Consider the following 22524-nt stretch of genomic DNA (forward strand, 5'->3'; position numbering starts at 1 on the left):
ATAGCTCCCCATGGCCCCTCACGGCCCCTCACAGCTCCTGGCCCCTCATGGTTCCCTCACAGCTCCCCAAGACCCCTCACAGCCCCTCACTGTGGATGCCATGCAACAGAGATAAACAGCGAGCATTTCTCACAACAGGTTGCGAGAATTTTTAGGCAGTTGTAAGGATGTGAGAACTTGTTCTTCTACTTCATCTTTCTCTTTGTCTCAAGGACGGTGTGTAAAGAATGTGTTTTGTTAACTAGCCAATCAAATAGAATATCTCGTCTCACTCTATAAAAAACCTGATGGTTCTCTTGAATAAAACTTTCTTTTACTGTTTCTGCAATACTGCCTCCTGCCTGTTCCTGTGTCATTCTCGGCGCAAGAGTGACACCTCACAGCCCCTCATGGCCCCTCTCGACCCCTCACGGTCGCCCACAGCTCAAGGCCCCTCACGGCCACAGGCGTGAGGCAGCTCCGGCCCCGCCATTGGCGCCGCTCTTTGCTGCCCGCCAATGGCGCCCCGAGTCTTTGGTGCCATCATCGGTCGCCGGGCAAAGGGAGGCCTGGTGGTGAGGTGCCCCGGGCTGGCCCGGAATGGGGTCCAGGGGTCCCCGGGCTTATGGAAACGGGGGATCCAGGGGCTGGGAGAGTAGGATACCCGGGAAAGGGGGTGCAGGGTGTGTCGGGGCCGAATAAGGGGGTGCAGGGGGTCCTGCAGCTGGGGAAGGAGATGCGGGGGATCCCAGTTCCCAGGAATGGGCATTCAAGGGGGTCCCCGGGAGGTTCCCCAAAGCCCCTCCCGGGGGGCAGCAGGAGCTTGCTCAGGAGCTCTGAGCAGAGAAAAGAGGGTGACCCCGGCTTGGGGGCACATGAGGGACTCACACACACTCCCGGGGGGAACGACCCCGGGGACCCCCCTCACCTTGTCCCGCAGGGGAGGCCGAGCCCCAGCCCGGGCAGACGAAGCCCCCGAGCCCCGGCAGCATCCTGGGGGCGCGTGCGGGGCCGGGAGGGGCAGGATCCGGGAAACGGCGGCGGCTGCCGGGGGCCGCGGTTGCCTGGAAACCGCGAACGCGGCGGCGGCGTCTGTGACAGCGGCGCGGCCTCAGTTGCCTGAGAACGCGGCCCTGGCTGGGTGTGCGCAGCCTGGGCTCCTACAGGCGGCTTCCTACACCCGCAGAGTATTGGCCTCTGCAAAAGAATTCCTACACCCGCAGAGTATTGGCCTCTGCAAAAGGTTCCTGAATTTCCTTTGAAGGTAAAGATTAACTCAAGTTGAACGTTTTGGTTTTGTCTCATCTGCACTCTGAGAGAGAATGCCAGAGGGAAATACAGGATGGGATAATGCCCGTCCTCTGGTGCAGCAGTTCAGTGGTATGCACTGTCACAGATATGTTTTATGAAAAATCCTGTGCTTGGGATTTTTTCTCCCGAGAAGCTGAAAGGCCTCAGGAACAAAATGTAAACAATGATTATCTGCTGCTGTGGAATGCAACAGGTGCATCTGTGATTGGTCTCATGTGGTTGTTTCTAGTTAATGGCCAGTCACAGTCAGCCAGCTCAGACGCTCTGTCCAAGACAGAAGCTTTTGTTATCATTCCATTCCTTTCCCATTCTTAGCTAGCCTTCTGATTAAATCCTTTCTTCTCTTCTTTTAGTAAAGTTTTACTATAATATATATCATAAAATAATAAATCAAGAGTCAGATCCTTCCTTATCTCTTCCCTCATCCTAAGACCCCTGTGAACACCACCACAATGCCCAGCTGAGAGGATGAACAGTATATGCTCTACTGATTGTGCTTTTTTTTGCACTGGAGAAATGCAACATTTTCTAAATGTACTGGTCTATACATTTTCTTTGTCTATAGTGATTGCTTAAACTTCTTAAAGGTGAATGAATTCTGTTCAAGTTTCAGTGAGTTGTTATCATCTGGGTACTAAAATGATTAGGGAGATGCCTCTGAATTGAGGTGCAAACGAGACCATATGCCAAAGTCAATAGTCTGGATTTTATGTGACAGTAAATGTGAGGAAGAGAGAGAGAGAGAAAGGAATAGAAAAAGAAGCGGGGGGAGAAAGAGAGTGACAGAGACAGATTAAGTAAAAAATATCATCATTCCATGGATCCCATTGGCATACCATAAAATCCTCTTCTGGTCTTCTCTGTCTTGTCTTAAGTTCCCTTGGGCAGCTTAACTCATAGTGCCAAGTTCCAGTCAGGGAATTTTCTGGGAAGGGTGGGCTTGGGTGGTCGCAGCTTCTTTATTCAGTTTTGTCACAATGGGCAGAAAGTCCTTTATAGCAATATTTAAGCCATTAGCCATAACATTCCAGTCTCTCCCAAGTCCTGTGAGGAGCAGCTGAGAGAGCAGGGCTGCTTTAGCCTAAAGAAGAGGATGCCCACTTTAGGTATTTTCAAGTAATATTTAAGCTGCAGCTTTTTCTGGTCTAACAGCTATTAGTGTTAAGATTTTTAGCTCCAGGTTTCAGTATGATCCATCTTAGAATTGCACAAGGTAGCCATATGGTTCAAATAAAGTCCAGCTAGAGGCCTACTAGCTGCTTACACCAAACAAGCACTCAGCTACTTTCAAATCATAGAAAATTTTTAGCACCAGTATATCTCTTGACTGTGGCATGCATCGGGCTGTGAATTTTCAGACTTCCATTATTGCTTCTTCCGGTTTTGTTGAGGCGTTGTCACTCATCTGGGAGATCCTGCCTTCAAAATGCCTTCTGCATTCCCAAAGAGGACCTCAACACCCCGACTTTTGTCCAGGGAAAGACTGACATCTTTCAATGTAAGTACCCACTGGGCTGTGTTAAGGCTGGAAATTGCCCTGGTGTCCCTGCTCTCCCTGCCCCAGCTTTAGTGCAAGCAAGAAAATTCTCTACATAGGTAATAAGCAGAAATATTATAGTAAGGCTACGAAATGCAAATAATAAACGACATGGTTATGAAAGCTTCTTTTTAGGTGAACAGAGAGGGGGAATTGTGGAATCTATAAAATCAGAGGGTTTTGGGAGAGCTGCAAAAGGCAGGCCCCAGAGACAGCAGAACTCTGATTAGAGCTAAGCAGCAGCCATGGGATAGGTCAGCAGAAAAAGTATTTAAACTGTAGAAAAGCAAGGACAATTAGAACAATGGTCTGTGGATTACCACTTATCTAGAATAACTCCCTAAGCTACAGAAAAGTTTATCTAGGAAGTTTGAAGCTTAGTAATGAAGCTCTGTGCGTTGTGTTTAAGGCTTACAAGCAGGTATTGTATTCAAAATAAGCAAGCATTGTTTTAACCAAAGGTACGTGTGCCTCTAGTGGTTGGATAGAACTACTGTCAATGTGCTTTTGCTTTGTGGGATTGGTCAAGAAGCTTATAAAGGAAGTGGTAACATTAATTTTTTTTTCTGCTGCCTGAGATGTGAGCTGGTGGCTTCTTCCCATTGTCATAACCATGCAATGAGACTGATGCTGAAAAATAAAACAGCTCGAGGCACATTCCACAGCAGCTCTGTCCTGTTTGTGATTTGTACAGAGCCCCCTGCCACTGTCAAGACCAAGCTGCCCTTGGGCGCCTGGGCATGTGGGGGGGAAGCTGAAACTCTGCCCAAAGCCTTGTGAGACAGGGCTGGTCCCAGCTGGAAGAGCTTCCAAAGCAGCTGTTCTCTCTCAGCTCCTGTGTGGGCACAGATCCAGCCCTGCTGACACAGTGTACAGCAGAGCAAATTATCTGCTGCAGCACATCCAGAAGATAATGTCTCAGCACCTTTGTGTTGCAGACATCTTTTATGAAAATTTCTTTCCTTAGGATTTTTCCTCCCGAGAAGCTGAGAGGGCTCAGGAACATAATGTAAACATTGGTTATCTGCTGCTGTGGAATGCAACAGGTGCATCTGTGATTGGACTGTGTTGGATGTTTGTAATTAATGGCCAATCACAGTCAGCTGGCTTGGACTTTCTGCCCAAGCCACAAGCCTTTGTAATAATTCTTTCCTATTCTATTTTTAGCTAGCCTTCTGATGAAATCCTTTCTTCTATTCTTTTAGTATAGTTTTAATACAATATATATCATAAAATAATAAATGAAGCCTTCTGAAACATGGAGTCAGATCCTCGTCTCTCCCCTCATCTGCTAAGACCCCTGGGAATATAGTCACTCCTTTGTTCTGCAGGATGGTGGAAATCTTCCTGTGCTGGGAATTCTCCCCTGATTTTGGTTGGCCATGTGTTGATGGTGTCTATCCCAAAGGAGCTGGCTTCTCTTGAAAGCTCTGGATTGGTAGAAATGTTGAGGGCTGTGCAGTTCTTGCCTGCTTACTGGAGTCAGGGCCACAAAAGTCCCTTGGTGTCTGCAGCTCACTTGACTGAAGATGCCCCACTGCTGAGGCTCTGTCAAGGAGATCCTTCTGTTTTCTTCTCTGGGGGTCTCTGTGAGCCCAGACAGAGAAAACAAATGCTAATTAACAGAGAGAACTAAAACTTGGACACATTCCTGTGCTCCTCACTCTTGGTACAACGTTCCTTTCTTGTGTCTCTTGGACTCAGCCAGCAGTGATATCTCCTTGCTGTGAGTTCTCAGTGCTGTACAGGGATGGAGTCAGGGCAGTTCTGAGAGCTCCTCCCACTCTCTGAAAAGGTCACTGCCTCAATCCAATGAAACTAAAGAGGAAACAAATGCCCAAAGAGCAGAAATTCCCAAACACATCCCATCAAATCATGGAGAAGCCAATGGGACAGAGCCATGTGGTTGGAGTATGTGCATTGCACTCTGTATTATTAATTTATTTGTGCTAAGTATTTCAGCAAGTAATGTCCAGGGCTTCCAGGACTGTCCTGGACAATTTGATCACAAGTTGTTCACCAGTGGCACTTGTTCAAGAAATGCCATTCTGAACAAGCACAACTCTGAGGTTTTTGCTGTTTTATTTTTGCCTTTCAGCTGCTTCCCTCTAAGTTCCAGTGGGAGAAGTTTCTCAACATGAAGAAGGCTATCACTGGGACGAGTTTTCTGCCCAGAATTGGCCCATGTGTAGACCTGGGGGTGACTCATCCAAAGGTGCCTTTTCCTGCTCTTTTCCTTTCTGTTTGATGTGAAGTTGGAAGAGGGTGTGTGCTTGTGACAGGCAAAATACCTCAGTGTCCAGGTCCTGCTGTTATTGCAAAATGCTGGGAGTGGTGAACTGGGGGTCCTGATCTGCACTACGCCAACCCAGATAAGCTCTGCTGAAGCTGCCATTATTAAAACAATGGGGGGAAGGCTGGGGACACAAAGGCACAACATTGCCCTTTGCCATTCTCCTGCTGAAGGAGGCGCCTCTTGCTTTGGTGTGGTCACCATCAAGTGCTTGGGGTCACAGGATTCCTTCCAGAGTGGCAATGTTGGCCTTTGAAGGCCAAGGACCTGCAGGAATTACTTCAGATTTAACAAAACAAATTGCCTTAATGCTTTGGGCTGGAACAACATGTGGTACCCTGATGTGTGGGATCTCAGCACCTCAGGATGAAGGTGCAGAGTGACCGAGACCACCCTTGGGGGTCTCGGGAGTCCTGGAATGTTGCCAGAAGTGTCTGGTGGCTGGACTTTGATCCTACACAGGAGATGACATCTGTATGAGGACTGGGAGGATTTTACTGGGTGAATGGTGAAGGGATAAGTTAGTTAGAGTATAAAACACAGGGTTTAGGATTTCTGTACAGGGGGGTCTAAAGAAGTAAGATGGAGGAATTGGGGCGTGTCCTGTCCTTCTTCTTCTTCTTCTGGGCCTCCATCTTCTGTGGTGATGGTGGCACTTTGGGATTGGTCTTTACTAGAAGTGCACCGGTTAATAAGAGTAGAAGGTATTGGAGAAAAATTATAAATATTGTACACGTAACTTCGGGTATAAAGATAAGTGACCGCCCCAGGGGCTGCGGGAGTGTGCCCATGGCTGACTTGCTGTGCAGACCTCTGTCGGGCTGAAAGAACATCTTTTAGATAAACAATTAATAAACACTGAGACCGAAACAAGATCAGAAGTCTCTCCTCGTCCTTTGAAGCGCGGGCTGCCCAAGGCCACTCTGGGCCTTTCCAGGTCTTTGAAACGGCCGAGAAACCAAGCAAGTGGCATCTCTGAGCTAAACCGGTAATAAATCAGCCGGGAAGAGAAACCCAAAAATTGACAAGTGGCGTTCACTGCGTGGGCTACTCCCCACCAACCCTTTCGGGGGGGGGATCAGCCCTGAAGAGCTGAAGCTAAAGAGCTGAAAAGCAAAGAGGGCAGCTCCAATCTAGGACGAGTTCTCAAGAGAGCACTGATAGCTCCTGAGGAGAGAAGCCTGAAGAAAAAAGAAAAAGAAGAAAAAAAAAAACAAACGGCCAGAAGAGTCTGCAAAAAACAGCAGTCACTGAGAATTCCATCTCTCAGCTTCTACCGAAGACAGTTTGTAGCAGAGCAGCCCGGATCGGAACCGGAAGGCGCCTCTGGATTCTTCTCCTGTGACCTGCTGGACAGACGGGAGGCTTCGGACAGCTCTGACGACAGATTCGGTGAGAAGGTCAAAATATAAGAACATAATTGCACACTCTCCCAAGAACAATGGGAAATTTTGTCCGCCTTACAAGGCGTGGCTCAAGCATATACAGAAGGGATCCCAAAGAAAGTATTAAAACAGCTATTGTTGTGGGCAAGGCTTAATTACCCACTTGCCGAAACATGCCTGCTATTTGAAGTGGGGTTTTGGCAGGAAATCAATAGGCACTGATATTTCTTAACGAAAAAAAAAGACGAGACAGCATTAAAGCTGCTCTCGCCGGCAAGGGTAATGCTGGGAAAGCATATCGGTTCAGTCGAAAAGACTGGGAGAGCAACGAAAAGTTGCGGCACCCTCATCGGAAGGGTGGGGAGCAAGGCTCCGGAAGAAAAAAAAAAAGAAAAAAAAAAAATTATCTCTGGCCTTTAGAAGCCAGGGGGAAAGGGCTCTCGAGAAAAGAGAGCAGGAAAAAATATTAAAGCCCCGGTCCCAAAACCCAGAAACCCCAGGAAACTCCTAAAGCGTCCTGAAACTCCGGAGAGTACATGGGAGTCAGGATCGGATGGGGGGGTGAAGGGGGACAGAGAAGGGATCGGGGGGCGACGCTTCCTCGTGGGGGCACGGCGCGGCAGCGGCGGAGCCGGCGGGGAGCACGGATGAAGAGATACCGGGAGACACATGGCCCGGCGCGGCTTTTGTCAGCGCGGCGCCAGGGGGTGGCGGCCGCTCCGGCCGGCAGAATAGCGGAGAGGCGCGCGGCGGGCAAAACTCGCAAAAACCCGCGGACAAATTCGGCTCGAATTGCGGGGCGGGGCGGGCCCGGGTGCCAGCGGGGGGCGGACCGTACACACCGGCGGGAGGAATGGACACAGAGATAGAGTCAGGGGCAGACCGAGGGAGGAGACCTGGGAGGTGGAACAAGGGCGAGAGAGTGACGTCAGCCCAGGAGAGACGGGGGGCGGCTCGGAGAGCACCCATGCGCAGGGAGTAGAGCGCGGGGGGGGCGGGCCCGATCCCCTGTGACGTCTCGGGCGAGGAGGGGCCGTGCTCGGGATCCTATGTCCGAGGGGCTCCACACCCTCTTCAGACTTGGTACCTCTGGATGAAAACCCTCGGAGTCCCAGTCCCTTCCCTTCAAGGGAGACGTTCTGGTGTTCAAGCTCCATTTCCAGCTGAATTAAAAGCCAGGCAGACACGGTCTCAAACGAGATCACGAACACGGCAGTTGACAGGACGAGGGGCAGTCGAGCTCATGATGTCAGCTGAGCTGGGGAGGCCGGTGACAGCGCCACCTAGTAGGGGGCAAGGCTTTCGCTTGTATCTCCACAGATTGAGATCTGACGTGGGTGTCGGTACGACACGTGAAACCATTTCGAGTGCGAGAACACGAAAACGCAGATCCGAGAAACAAAAATCCAAGAAACAGAGACGAGTACTCAGACAGGAGTCGAGACTCAGACTGCACAAGACGACTCGGAAGAGAAATAAAAAGAAACTAAGGACTTTGGGGGAATTCTCTGTTAAGGTCCTGAAAGAAAAGCGAAACAATGATTTCACATAGAAGCGAAGCCATGAGTTTTATGATGCTTATCTGCATCATTCTTTCATTCATTGCAGTAAGCAATGGGGGTAATATACCTATTAGTCAGCAAAAGCAAAATGTATGGTAGAATTCTTTGACATCTCTCCCATTTGGAGAGGAATTTTAAGGGTAGAATTCTTTGACATCTCTCCCATTTGGAGAGGAATTTTAAGAATAGGGTTCTATGTTTTAATAGTTCTCTTAGTCCTCATACTTGTTATCCCATGCATATTTGCATGTTTAAAACACGCTATGAATCGGATAACAAAAGAAGTTTTCCTAGTGCAAACAGAAGGGGGAGATGTGGGTTCTCAGCACCTCAGGATGAAGGTGCAGAGTGATCGAGACCACCCTTGGGGGGCTCGGGAGTCCTGGAATGTTGCCAGAAGTGTCTGGTGGCTGGACTTTGATCCTACACAGGAGATGACATCTGTATGAGGACTGGGAGGATTTTACTGGGTGAATGGTGAAGGGATAAGTTAGTTAGAGTATAAAACACAGGGTTTAGGATTTCTGTACAGGGGGGTCTAAAGAAGTAAGATGGAGGAATTGGGGCGTGTCCTGTCCTTCTTCTTCTTCTTCTTGGCCTCCATCTTCTGTGGTGATGGTGGCACTTTGGGATTGGTCTTTACTAGAAGTGCACCGGTTAATAAGAGTAGAAGGTATTGGAGAAAAATTATAAATATTGTACACGTAACTTCGGGTATAAAGATAAGTGACCGCCCCAGGGGCTGCGGGAGTGTGCCCATGGCTGACTTGCTGTGCAGACCTCTGTCGGGCTGAAAGAACATCTTTTAGATAAACAATTAATAAACACTGAGACCGAAACAAGATCAGAAGTCTCTCCTTGTCCTTTGAAGCGCGGGCTGCCCAAGGCCACTCTGGGCCTTTCCAGGTCTTTGAAACAGCTGAGAAACCGAGCAAGTGGCATCCCTGAGCTAAACCGGTAATAAATCAGCCGGGAAGAGAAACCCAAAAATTGACACTGATGGGGTGTTAGATTTTGCAGGCTGCCATATGTGCAGGGGACTTGCCCTGGGCAGAGGGGAATGGATGTGCTTTATCTGGATCAGTGCCTATTGAGGTGTGTTCAAAGCTGCTTTTCTGGCAGGACTGGCTCAGTAGAAAGCACAGTCCAAACGGGTGGGTGACTGAGGTGGGCTGTTGTTATGAATGAGGTCTCTATATGTCTAATTTAATAAACCAGCATTAGAATTTAGCAGCAATTTTAATTGAGCAGCAATCAAATATATATATATATAATAAATAATGCAATCAAATATAACCAATCAGATACAAAATAATTTGGCAGTGGTTTGGATAAAGCATAAGCAAAACCAAAAGAATCCAAATGCAACTTATATACTGTATGCTAATACATATTCATCAATAATTTTCTGTAAACCTCCTCCTATTTTTGATTCTTGAAATCGATGTCACTACACTGCACATTGCATGCTCTGCTTGTTTCTAAGGGGTCTTTTGGCTTTTGGTGGTTGCTTCCCATGAAGGCTCCTCCTCATCATCACTGTCCTTTGAATACAAGCTGCAGATGCACCCCAAGTCTTGTGTTATAGAAGCCAGCATTATATTCTAAAAATAAGCCTTATTATTTCATAGATGCCTGGAATTATCCCAATTTTGTCCATTTCAAGGCCGATTCTTGAATTATCCCCAGGCCTATTGCATTTTGGGATGTTACTTATCTCAAACTACATCCTGCATCCTGTTTTCTCATGAACATCTGAAAACATCTGTTTTGTGACACGAATCACATTAATTTCTCACACTGTTGAGCAGGAAATTGGCAGCAAGAGCCATGTAACACACTGGTTAAGGATTGCCCAGACAAAGCAGGGCAGTGTTTTCTCCAAGCAATGCCTCTGCTCCAGAAGCAGTTGCTGTTGTTGTGTCATTCCAGACGTGCCTCTGCCATGGTATCAATAATACAGGGATAATTACAAGATAGCAATAATTACAAGAAAGCACCCATTTGAAGCACATGGAAAACAGAGATACCAACTCTACTTTTACCCAAGTGTCTGAGAAAATAACTGAAGCTTTTCCTCATTCAGCATTCATTCACCTCATTTGTCTTTTTCTTGACTTCTGTGTTAATTTATTTCTGCCTTTAGTTCTGTTAGAAATGCACTAACTTTTGAATACAATTAAAGGGGACAAAATCATCGAAGCAAAAGGAAACTTTTGTAATGATTCAGCTGAGTCTCCCTCCCCCTGGAGATGAACAAACACAGCCTCTGAGAAAATGGCAATCTTTCTGTCCCCTTTATACCCAGCCAGGGCTGCCCTTGTCCCCTTTTCCTTTGGATGGGTACTTGGGAACTTCCATTCTCTCAGCTCTCCAGCTTTTCTGTCCCCTCTCCTCTCCCCCGGCTTCCTTTTGGTCAGGTCTTCAACCCTGTCCCTCTCCCAGCTCACAGCAACACCCAACAAAGCAAGCTGAACAATTCCAAACAATCCAAACAACAGCACACAGAGCCAACAACTTTCATTTTTTGACTCAATAAGCTTTTGGCTTCTGCAAAATACCACCTCATCTCTCACATCTCCACTGGTACTGCTCTCTTCTTACTGATGCCTAAGTTCTAGATCAAAACGGATATTTGCAGTTGTGTGGGCCTTGGTTTCCCTGTCTCAGAATAAAGGACATCCCAAAATCATTTCCCATGGAGTTTGATGTAAATTTGTGGGTTTTTCTCACTCCACGAGTGCTCAGGCAGTGCCCCAGAGGTCTGTGACCACATGGGCACAGGGCTGTGCTTAATGAAAGTGCAGCCTGGCATTCTGGAGAAGAAAACCTGGAGAAATCCATGCCAAAAGAGCAGCTTGGCTTGAGCCTGCTCTGTGTGGCCCAGCAGCTGTGGATGAGCTCAGAGCAGAGGTGGGTGAGCCACTGTTTGCCCAGATTTGCTCACCCAGAGCCTGTACTTCAGTGGGGATCAGTGTAAGGGATCCTTCATGAATCTTCCTCCTAGCAGCTGAACCTCTCCCTGCTCTCTCTGTCCTCTCCAGCTGCCATCAGATCCCCCGAAGCCAAACTTGTTGCAAATTTCCCCACCAGAGGTGGAATTTCAGAACTTCAACCCTCGTGGTGTCTCTGAAATGGCTCTGTCTCTCACCAATGTGGGCAAGGTGAGTGCTGGGACGTGGAGCTTTCTTGGTTTCTCTGGGTCTGGATTGAAGGCACTTGAGATGGTAGTTCATGTTTGGACTCAGTAAAGCAGTCTCACAACCATGAGTTCAGCAGCTTCTCATTAGCAAGGCACAAAATGGCTAACAATCTCTTGATACAAGGTCTTTTAAGTCTAAACTATCCAATTAAGAACTGACACCTAGATTATTTTCCCTTTTAACCCAAGAACTGATCCCACAGAGCCTGCAATGCAGACTTTTCTGTCCAATTACAAAACATCTCTCAAAGCCATGAAGAAGAAGGAAGAAGCAGCATGAAGAAGAAACTCAGGACGACACCCTGTGCCTTCCATCTTCCTTTCATCCATGACATCCTAAAAATCCCAAAACCTAAATTTCTCACCGTGTGATACACCTACACTACTCTCTATAATCTGTTTCACAATTTTGTGGATTCTGGTCTATCTTGAAGTCTGGGAAACTTTCTCCATGAATGAGGGTCAAAGTCAGTGCTCCCCTCGGGGTCAGGACACCCCAGAGCAGACAGAGAAATATTCCCAGTGCCCTGGGTTTCCACAGAGCTTTAACACTGTGCTGAAAGAGGAGAGAGGTGTAATTCCCAGAGTGTACAGCAAAGCAAGTTATCTGCTGCAGCACATCCAAAAGAAAATGTCTCAGCACCTTTGTTCTGCAGGATGGTGGAAATCTTCCTGTGCTGGGGATTCTCCCCTGATTTTGGTTTACCATGTGTTGACGGTATCAATCCCAAAGGAGTTGGCTTCTCTTGAAAGCTCTGAAATGGTGGGAATGTTGAGGGCTGTGCAGTTCTTATCTGCTCTTGTGCTTTGCCTTGAGTCTGTACCTCATCCTGTGTCTCCTTGGGTAATCTTGGCTCCTCTGCCTCTCTCAGCCTGTTTGGCTCACTTTGTGCAGCTCACAGCCAAAGCTCAGGGACTGAGCCTTCTGCACTTTATGCTGGAATCACTGTTCATTCATGGCATTGGCACTGCAGGAGGTGTGTTCTGAAACAGCCCTGCAGTCAGACTGATGGAGCAGAAGCAGTGAGAGGCCTTTAGGTGCCACTCCAGGCTCCTGCTCAGCTTCATCCAGCTCTGCTCAGCTTTTCCAAAGGCAACACGGTGCTCTGCTTTCCCTTTGCAGAAGCACAGCACATCCAAAGCCATGTGCTCCTGGAGGTTTCCACCTTCACTTGAACAAATTTGGATTATTTTGCAGTTTCCCAAGAGAGCTGAGAGGGAGAATGTTGAAAAATGTCAGCAGTTGTGTTCCACTCTAAAGAGGAAAACAGAGACCATTGGAATTTCAGTCAGGGAAACATTTCCTCAAATGAAGCTTGTGCCAAGAGTGGGCTGGTGGGAAGAGACAGGAGGGAGTCCAAATCATCTGGTTTAGACTTTTGGAGAGCATTTTGGTTCTTGGCGGTGGATATCTATGTGCTAGAAAATGCCTGTGTGCTGTGTCTGTGTATCCCAGAGGGCATAACCTGGCCTGCTGGCTGCAGGCAGGAATGCCCAGCAGCCCAGCTTGCCTGCACAGGCAGCAAGAAGCCCTGGAGAGCCAAGACTGGCTTTTCATACTGGAACAACACTGTCAGTCAGTGCTGGTCCTGTTTCTCCAGGCAGAAAATGCCTTTAAAGCCCATGGTGATAGGCACAGCCTGTCTGTGTTTCTGTCACTTTTGGCAAGCTGGTTGCTCTCGTGGTTTTATGATTCTCCCTTGCCGCTTTACTGCCCATTTAAATTCTCTTTGCCATCTCCTTGTTTTAGGGGATGTCTTGCTTTCTTCCTTCGTTTGCTTTTCAGGTTTGCTTTTATTCCCAGCAAAGCCACAGTGTTTGGTCTCCTGTCTTGCTGCTCTGCCTGCCTGACTCTATTCCCAGAACGTCCCTACCCAAACCTGATCTGCCAGAAGGGAATTTCTTCCTTCTCCCACGACAATGTGCTGGTTTGTTTTCAGGTAGCACATTCCCCCTCTGGAACACGACTGCATGGCTGTGTGCAGGCAGAAGCCAGCAGGTTTCCTGGCCTTGTTGGATTTGCAGTTTACCACCAGCCAGGGGCTATGTACAAATCACAAATGGGATGGGGCTGCTGTGGAACGTGCCTTGAGCTGTTTTATTTTTCAGCATCAGTCTCATTGAATGGTTATGACAATGGGAAGATGCCACCAGCTCACATCTCAGGCAGCAGACCAAGAACTTCATGTTACAACTTCCTTTATAAGTTTTTTGACCAATCACACAAAGCAAAAGCACATTGACAGTAATTCCATCCAACCACTAGAGGCACAGGTACCTTTGGTTAAAACAATGCTTGCTTATTTTTAATACAATACCAGCTTGAAGGCCTTAAAACACAACGCACAGAGCTCCATTATTAAGCTTCAAACTTCCTAATACCCTGCTAGATAAACTTTTCTTAGCTTAGGGAGTTACTCTAGACAAGTGCTAATCCACAGATCATTGTTCTATTTGTCTTTGCTTTTCTAGAGTTTAAATACTTTTTCTGCTGACCTATCTTATGGCTGCTTAGCTCTAATCACAGTTCTGCTGTATCTGAGGCCTGCCTTTTGCAGCTTTCCCAAACCCTCTAATTTTGTAGATTCCCACAAAATGGAGGCACAGAACCTCAGTGGGTGTTTGCTCAGAGTCCTTCATGGGACCACCAGCAGCTCAGGGTCTTTTCCTGCCTGCCCTGTGCCCAAAGCCCATCAGGGGCTGTTGGCTGCTGCCACTTGGCTTCAGCTGCCTCCTGTGCACAGGGCACTGTGCTGAGCACATGGTGCTGTGTTGGTTGGAAACACACAGTGCCCTGGCACGAGGTTTTACACCCCTGAGCCACAAGAGCTTTGCTTTAATTCCCTTTAACCAAACCATTTCCTCCTGTGTCCTGGCCATGCAGGGGCTGTGTCACCGGACTGAGTTCACGCTTTGAGGTCAATGAGCTCGACTGTGGGGACATCTCCCCTGGTGAGTGTTCCCTGATCTGTGCCTTCCAAAATGGAGCATTTGAACATAAAAGCATCCCTCACTCATGGTCTGCCACAGCAGCCTCTTCAAGGTGTGAACTCCAGGGCTGCTGGGTGCCTCAGGTAGCATTTTGCCATTGTGAGATCCAATAGAAGCAAGGAATAGAAATTTTCTGGTGTCCCTGTCCTGCTTTAAAAGACACATGTCTGCCAAGGAAGGCAGGAATCTTCCTGGAATGGAGAGATGAGTCCCTCCCTCCAAATTATTATAGCCTTGAAATTGCAGGGCTTTCAGGCAAAAAGATGGGGAAAGGAATAACAGTTCTTTACTAGAATATGTCAGCACGAGCAACAACAAAACAACAGAAGTTTCCAACCTGCCAAGTGCTGTTTTTCCCCTTTGGTGTAGTTATGATGACAGGCAGGAGGAGCTGTGGGAGAGGCGAGGAGAGGAGAGGAGAGGAGAGGAGAGGAGAGGAGAGGAGAGGAGAGGAGAGGAGAGGAGAGGAGAGGAGAGGAGAGGAGAGGAGAGGAGAGGAGAGGAGAGGAGAGGAGAGGAGAGGAGAGGAGAGGAGAGGAGAGGAGAGGAGAGGAGAGGAGAGGAGAGGAGAGGAGAGGAGAGGAGAGGAGAGGAGAGGAGAGGAGAGGAGAGCATCTGCCATCCAGAAGCGGGGTAGCTTACTTTTGTTTCCCAGGGAAACGGGCCGAGGTTTTTTCTGGGGGCCTATGGGTGGGACTGACCGGCTGGCTCCTGAAAAGCTACGATAGGCAGGATGGTGACCAGACCCATGGTGGCACCAGTGCCAAGTTGGGCTGATTTGATAGTACCAAGTGGCTCCTGCAATCTGCCATCACAAAGTTGGCAGGCGAGTTTTGTTTTCCAGGGAAAAGCGCCGTTGTTTGTGTTTGGGGGCCTGTGGCTGGGAGTGGCTGGCTGGCTCCTTAGAATCCACGATACGCAGGATGGTTCCCAGACCAGAGGTGGCACCAGTGCCAAGTCGGGCTTGTTTGATGGTGCAAAGTGGCTCCTGCAATCTCCCATCAAAATGTTGGCAGGCGAGTTTTGTTTTCCCGGGAAAAGCGCCGTTGTTTGTGTTTGGGGACCTATGGCTGGGAGTGGCCCGCTGGCTAATTAGAATCCACGATACGCAGGATGGTTCCCAGAGCAGAGGTGGCACCAGTGCCAAGTCGGGCTAGTTTGATGGTGCAAAGTGGCTCCTGCAATCTGCCATTAAAAAGTTGGCAGGCCTGTTTTGTTTTCCAGGGAAAAGCGCCGTTGTTTGTGTTTGGGGGCCTGTGGCTGGGAGTGGCCAGCTGTCTCCTTATAATCCACGATACGCAGGATGGTTCACAGACCAGAGGTGGCACCAGTGCCAAGTCGGGCTGGTTTGATGGTGCAAAGTGGCTCCTGCAATCTGCCATCCAGAAGCGGGGCAGCTGAGTTTTGTTTGCCAGAGAAAAGGGCCGTGGTTTTTTTTGGGGGCATATGGCTGGGAGTGGCCGGCTGGCTCCTTAAAATGCTCGATACGCAGGATGGTGACCAGACCCAAGGTGGCACCAGTGCCAAGTTGTGCTGTTTTTGTAGTACCAAGTGCGTCCTGCAATTTGCCATCCAGAAGAGGGGCAGTTGAGTTTTGTTTGCCAGAGAAAAGGGCCGTGGTTTGTGTTTGAGGGCATAAGCCTGAGAGTGGCCGGCTGACCCCTGAAAATCCACAATAGGCAGGATGGTTCCCAGAGCCAAGGTGGCGCCAGGGCCAAGTCGGGCTGGTTTGATAGTATTAAATAGCTCCTGCAATCTGCCATCCAGAAGCGGGGCAGCTTAATTTTGTTTGCCAGGGAAACGGGCCGAGGTTTGTGTCTGGGGGCCTATGGCTGGGAGTGACCGGCTGGCTCCTGAAAAGCTACGATAGGCAGGATGGTTCCCAGACCAGAGGTGGCACCAGTGCCAAGTCGGGCTAGTTTGATGGGGAAAAGTGGCTCCTGCAATCTGCCATCAAAAAGTTGGCAGGCGGGTTTTGTTTTCCAGGGAAAAGTGCCGTTGATTTTGTTTGGTGGCCTGTGGCTGGGAGTGGCCGGCTGGCTCCTTAGAATCCACGATACGCAGGATGGTTCCCAGACCAGAGGTGGCACCAGTGCCAAGTCGGGCTAGTTTAATGGTGCAAAGTGGCTCCTGCAATCTGCCATCCAGAAGCGGGGTAGCTTACTTTTGTTTGCCAGGGAAACGGGCCGAGGTTTTTGTCTGGGGGCCTATGGGTGGGACTGTCCGGCTGGCTCCTGAAAAGCTACGATAGGCAGGATGGTGACCAGACCCATGGTGGCACCAGTGTCGAGTTGGGCTGGTTTGATAGTACCAAGTGGCTCCTGCAATCTGCCATCAAAAAGTTGGCAGGCGAGTTTTGTTTTCCAGGGAAAAGCGACGTTGTTTGTGTTTGGGGGCCTGTGGCTGGGAGTGGCCGGCTGGCTCCTTAGAATCCACGATACGCAGGATGGTTCCCAGACCAGAGGTGGCACCAGTGCCAAGTCGGGCTAATTTGATGGTGCAAAGTGGCTCCTGCAATCTGCCATCAAAATGTTGGCAGGCGAGTTTTGTTTTCCAGGGAAAAGCGCCGTTGTTTGTGTTTGGGGGCCTGTGGCTGGGAGTGGCCGGCTGGCTAATTAGAATCCACGATACGCAGGATGGTTCCCAGAGCAGAGGTGGCACCAGTGCCAAGTCGGGCTAGTTTGATGGTGCAAAGTGGCTCCTGCAATCTGCCATTAAAAAGTTGGCAGGCCTGTTTTGTTTTCCAGGGAAAAGCGCCGTTGTTTGTGTTTGGGGGCCTGTGGCTGGGAGTGGCCAGCTGGATCCTTAGAATCCACGATACGCAGGATGGTTCCCAGACCAGAGGTGGCACCAGTGCCAAGTCGGGCTGGTTTGATGGTGCAAAGTGGCTCCTCCAATCTGCCATCCTGAAGCAGGGTGGCATACTTTTGTTTGCCAGGGAAACCCCCAGTGCTTTGTGTCTGGGGCCTACGGCTGCAAGTGACCGGCTGGCTCCTGAAAAGCTACGATAGGCAGGATGGTTACCAGACCCATGGTGGCACCAGTGCCAAGTTGGGCTGGTTTGATAGTACCAAGTGGTTCCTGCAATCTGCCATCAAAAAGTTGGCAGGCCAGTTTTGTTTTCCAGGGAAAAGCGCCGTTGTTTGTGTTTGGGGTCCTGTGGCTGGGAGTGGCCGGCTGGCTCCTTAGAATCCACGATACGCAGGATGGTTCCCAGACCAGAGGTGGCACCAGTGCCAAGTTGGGCTGGTTGGATACCACAAAGTGGCTCCTGCAATCTGCCATCCAGAAGCGGGGCAGCTTACTTTTGTTTGCCAGGGAAACGGGCCGAGGTTTGTGTCTGGGGGCCTATGGGTGGGAGTGACTGGCTGGCTCCTGAAAAGCTACGATAGGCAGGATGGTTACCAGACTCATGGTGGCACCAGTGCCACGTTGGGCTGATTTGATAGTACCAAGCGGCTCCTGCAATCTGCCATCAAAAAGTTGGCAGGCGAGTTTTGTTTTCCAGGGGAAAGCGCCGTTGTTTGTGTTTGGGGGCCTATGGCTGGGAGTGGCCGGCTGGGTAATTAGAATCCACGATACGCAGGATGGTTCCCAGACCATGGTGGCACCAATGCCAAGTCGGGCTAGTTTAATGGTGCAAAGTGGCTCCTGCAATCTGCCATGAAAAAGTTGGCAGGCGATTTTTGTTTTCCAGGGAAAAGTGCCGTTGTTTGTGTTTGGTGGACTGTGGCTGGGAGTGGCCGGCTGGCTCCTTCGAATCCACGATACGCAGGATGGTTCCCAGACCTGAGGTGGCACCAGTGCCAAGTCGGGCTGCTTTGATAGTACCAAGTGGCTCCTGCAATCTGCCATCCAGAAGCGGGGAAGCTTACTTTTGTTTGCCAGGGAAACGGGCCGAGGTTTTTGTCTGGGGGCCTATGGCTGGGAGTGACCGGCTGGCTCCTGAAAAGCTACGATAGGCAGGATGGTTACCAGACCCATGGTGGCACCAGTGCCAAGTTGGGCTGATTTGATAGTATCAAGCGGCTCCTGCAATCTGTCATCAAAAAGTTGGCAGGCGAATTTGGTTTTCCAGGGAAAAGTGCCGTTGATATTTTTGGTGGTCTGTGGCTGGGAGTGGCCAGCTGGCTCCTTATAATCCACGATACGCAGGATGGTTCCCAGACCAGAGGTGGCACCAGTGCCAAGTCGGGCTGGTTTGATGGTGCAAAGTGGCTCCTGCAATCTGCCATCCAGAAGCGGGGCAGCTGAGTTTTGTTTGCCAGAGAAAAGGGCAGTGGTTTTTTTTTGGGGGCATATGGCTGGGAGTGGCCGGCTGGCTTCTTAAAATGCTCGATACGCAGGATGGTGACCAGACCCAAGGTGGCACCAGTGCCAAGTTGTGCTGTTTTTGTAGTACCAAGTGCGTCCTGCAATTTGCCATCCAGAAGAGGGGCAGTTGAGTTTTGTTTGCCAGAGAAAAGGGCCGTGGTTTGTGTTTGAGGGCATATGGCTGAGAGTGGCCGGCTGACCCCTGAAAATAAACAATAGGCAGGATGGTTCCCAGACCCAAGGTGGCACCAGTGCCAAGTCGGGCTGGTTTGATAGTACTAAATAGCTCCTGCAATCTGCCATCCAGAAGCGGGGCAGCTTAATTTTGTTTGCCAGGGAAACGGGCCGAGGTTTGTGTCTGGGGGCCTATGGCTGGGAGTGACCGGCTGGCTCCTGAAAAGCTACGATAGGCAGGATGGTTCCCAGACCAGAGGTGGCACCAGTGCCAAGTCTGGCTAGTTTGATGGTGAAAACTGGCTCCTGCAATCTGCCATCAAAAAGTTGGCTGGCGAGTTTTGTTTTCCAGGGAAAAGTGCCGTTGATTTTGTTTGGTGGCCTGTGGCTGGGAGTGGCCGGCTGGCTCCTTAGAATCCACGATACGCAGGATGGTTCCCAGACCAGAGGTGGTACCAGTTCCAAGTCGGGCTTGTTTCATAGTACCAAGTGGCTCCTGCAATCTGCCATCCAGAAGCGGGGCAGCTTACTTTTGTTTGCCAGGGAAACGGGCCGAGGTTTGTGTCTGGGGGCCTATGGCTGGGAGTGACTGGCTGACTCCTGAAAAGCTACGATAGGCAGGATGGTTACCAGACTCATGGTGGCACCAGGGCCACGTTGGGCTGATTTGATAGTACCAAGCAGCTCCTGCAATCTGCCATCAAAAAGTTGGCAGGCGAGTTTTGTTTTCCAGGGAAAAGCGCCGTTGTTTGTGTTTGGGGGCCTATGGCTGGGAGTGGCCGGCTGGCTAATTAGAATCCACGATACGCAGGATGGTTCCCAGACCAGAGGTGGCACCAGTGCCATGTCGGGCTAGTTTGATGGTGCAAAGCGGCTCCTGCAATCTTCCATCAAAAAGTTGGCAGGCGAGTTTTGTTTTCCAGGGAAAAGCGCCGTTGTTTGTGTTTGGGGGCATATGGCTGGGAGTGGCCGGCTGGCTCCTTAGAATCCACGATACGCAGGATGGTTCCCAGACCAGAGGTGGCACCAGTGCCAAGTCGGGCTAGTTTGATGGTGCAAAGTGGCTCCTGCAATCTGCCATCCAGAAGCGGGGTAGCTTACTTTTGTTTGCCAGGGAAACGGGCCGAGGTTTTTTCTGGGGGCCTATGGGTGGGACTGACCGGCTGGCTCCTGAAAAGCTACGATAGGCAGGATGGTGACCAGACCCATGGTGGCACCAGTGCCAAGTTGGGCTGGTTTGATAGTACCAAGTGGCTCCTGCAATCTGCCATCACAAAGTTGGCAGGCGAGTTTTTTTTTCCAGGGGAAAGCGCCATTGTTTGTATTTGGGGGCCTATGGCTGGGAGTGGCCGGGTGGCTCCTTAGAATCCACGATACGCAGGATGGTTCCCAGACCAGAGGTGGCACCAGTGCCAAGTCGGGCTAGTTTGATGGTGCAAAGTGGCTCCTGCAATCTGCCATTAAAAAGTTGGCAGGCCTGTTTTGTTTTCCAGGGAAAAGCGCCGTTGTTTGTGTTTGGGGGCCTGTGGCTGGGAGTGGCCAGCTGTCTCCTTATAATCCACGATACGCAGGATGGTTCAGAAACCAGAGGTGGCACCAGTGCAGGGTCGGGCTGGTTTGATGGTGCAAAGTGGCTCCTGCAATCTGCCATCTAGAAGCGGGGCAGCTGAGTTTTGTTTGCCAGAGAAAAGGGCCGTGGTTTGTTTTTGGGGGCATATGGCTGGGAGTGGCCGGCTGGCTCCTTAAAATGCTCGATACGCAGGATGGTGACCAGACCCATGGTGGCACCAGTGCCAAGTTGTGCTGTTTTTGTAGTACCAAGTGCGTCCTGCAATTTGCCATCCAGAATAGGGGCAGTTGAGTTTTGTTTTCCAGAGAAAAGGGCCGTGGTTTGTGTTTGAGGGCATATGGCTGAGAGTGGCCGGCTGACCCCTGAAAATCCACAATAGGCAGGATGGTTCCCAGAGCCAAGGTGGCGCCAGTGCCAAGTCGGGCTGGTTTGATAGTACTAAATAGCTCCTGCAATCTGCCATCCAGGAGCGGGGCAGCTTAATTTTGTTTGCCAGGGAAACGGGCCGAGGTTTGTGTCTGGGGGCCTATGGCTGGGAGTGACCGGCTGGCTCCTGAAAAGCTACCATAGGCAGGATGGTTCCCAGACCAGAGGTGGCACCAGTTCCAAGTCGGGCTGGTTTGATAGTACCAAGCGGCTCCTGCAATCTGCCATCAAAAAGTTGGCAGGCGAGTTTTGTTTTCCAGGGAAAAGCGCCGTTGTTTGTGTTTGGGGGCCTATGGCTGGGAGTGGCCGGCTGGCTAATTAGAATCCACGATACGCAGGATGGTTCCCAGACCAGAGGTGGCACCAGTGCCATGTCGGGCTAGTTTGATGGTGCAAAGTGGCTCCTGCAATCTGCCATGAAAAAGTTAGCAGGCGAGTTTTGTTTTCCAGGGAAAAGTGCCGTTGTTTGTGTTTGGTGGACTGTGGCTGGGAGTGGCCGGCTGGCTCCTTAGAATCCACGATACGCAGGATGGTTCCCAGACCAGAGGTGGCACCAGTTCCAAGTCGGGCTGGTTTGATAGTACCAAGTGGCTCCTGCAATCTGCCATCCAGAAGCGGGGCAGCTTACGTTTGTTTACCAGGGAAACGGGCCGAGGTTTGTGTCTGGGGGCCTATGGCTGGGAGTGACCGGCTGGCTCCTGAAAAGCTACGATAGGCAGGATGGTTACCAGACCCATGGTGGCACCAGTGCCAAGTTGGGCTGATTTGATAGTATCAAGCGGCTCCAGCAATCTGTCATCAAAAAGTTGGCAGGCGAGTTTTGTTTTCCAGGGAAAAGTGCCGTTAATTTTTTTTGGTGGCCTGTGGCTGGGAGTGGCCAGCTGGCTCCTTATAATCCACGATACGCAGGATGGTTCCCAGACCAGAGGTGGCACCAGTGCCAAGTCAGGCTGGTTTGATGGTGCAAAGTGGCTCCTGCAATCTGCCATCCAGAAGCGGGGCGCTGAGTTTTGTTTGCCAGAGAAAAGGGCCGTGGTTTTTTTTTGGGGGCATATGGCTGGGAGTGGCCGGCTGGCTTATTAAAATGCTCGATACGCAGGATGGTGACCAGACCCATGTGGCACAAGTGCCAAGTTGTGCTGTTTTTGTAGTACCAAGTGCGTCCTGCAATTTGCCATCCAGAAGAGGGGCAGTTGAGTTTTGTTTGCCAGAGAAAAGGGCCGTGGTTTGTGTTTGAGGGCAAATGGCTGAGAGTGGCCGGCTGACCCCTGAAAATAAACAATAGGCAGGATGGTTCCCAGAGCCAAGGTGGCACCAGTGCCAAGTCGGGCTGGTTTGATAGTACTAAATAGCTCCTGCAATCTGCCATCCAGGAGCGGGGCAGCTTAATTTTGTTTGCCAGGGAAACGGGCCGAGGATTGTGTCTGGGGGCCTATGGCTGGGAGTGACTGGCTGGCTCCTGAAAAGCTACGATAGGCAGGATGGTTACCAGACTCATGGTGGCACCAGGGCCACGTTGGGCTGATTTGATAGTACCAAGCGGCTCCTGCAATCTGCCATCAAAAAGTTGGCAGGCGAGTTTTGTTTTCCAGGGGAAAGCGCCGTTGTTTGTGTTTGGGGGCCTATGGCTGGGAGTGGCCGGCTGGCTAATTAGAATCCACGATACGCAGGATGGTTCCCAGACCAGAGGTGGCACCAGTGCCATGTCGGGCTAGTTTGATGGTGCAAAGTGGCTCCTGCAATCTGCCATGAAAAAGTTTGCAGGCGAGTTTAGTTTTCC

This window comes from Melospiza melodia, chromosome 30, assembly GCF_035770615.1.
Source record: "Melospiza melodia melodia isolate bMelMel2 chromosome 30, bMelMel2.pri, whole genome shotgun sequence".
NCBI classification, from domain to species: Eukaryota; Metazoa; Chordata; class Aves; order Passeriformes; family Passerellidae; genus Melospiza; species Melospiza melodia.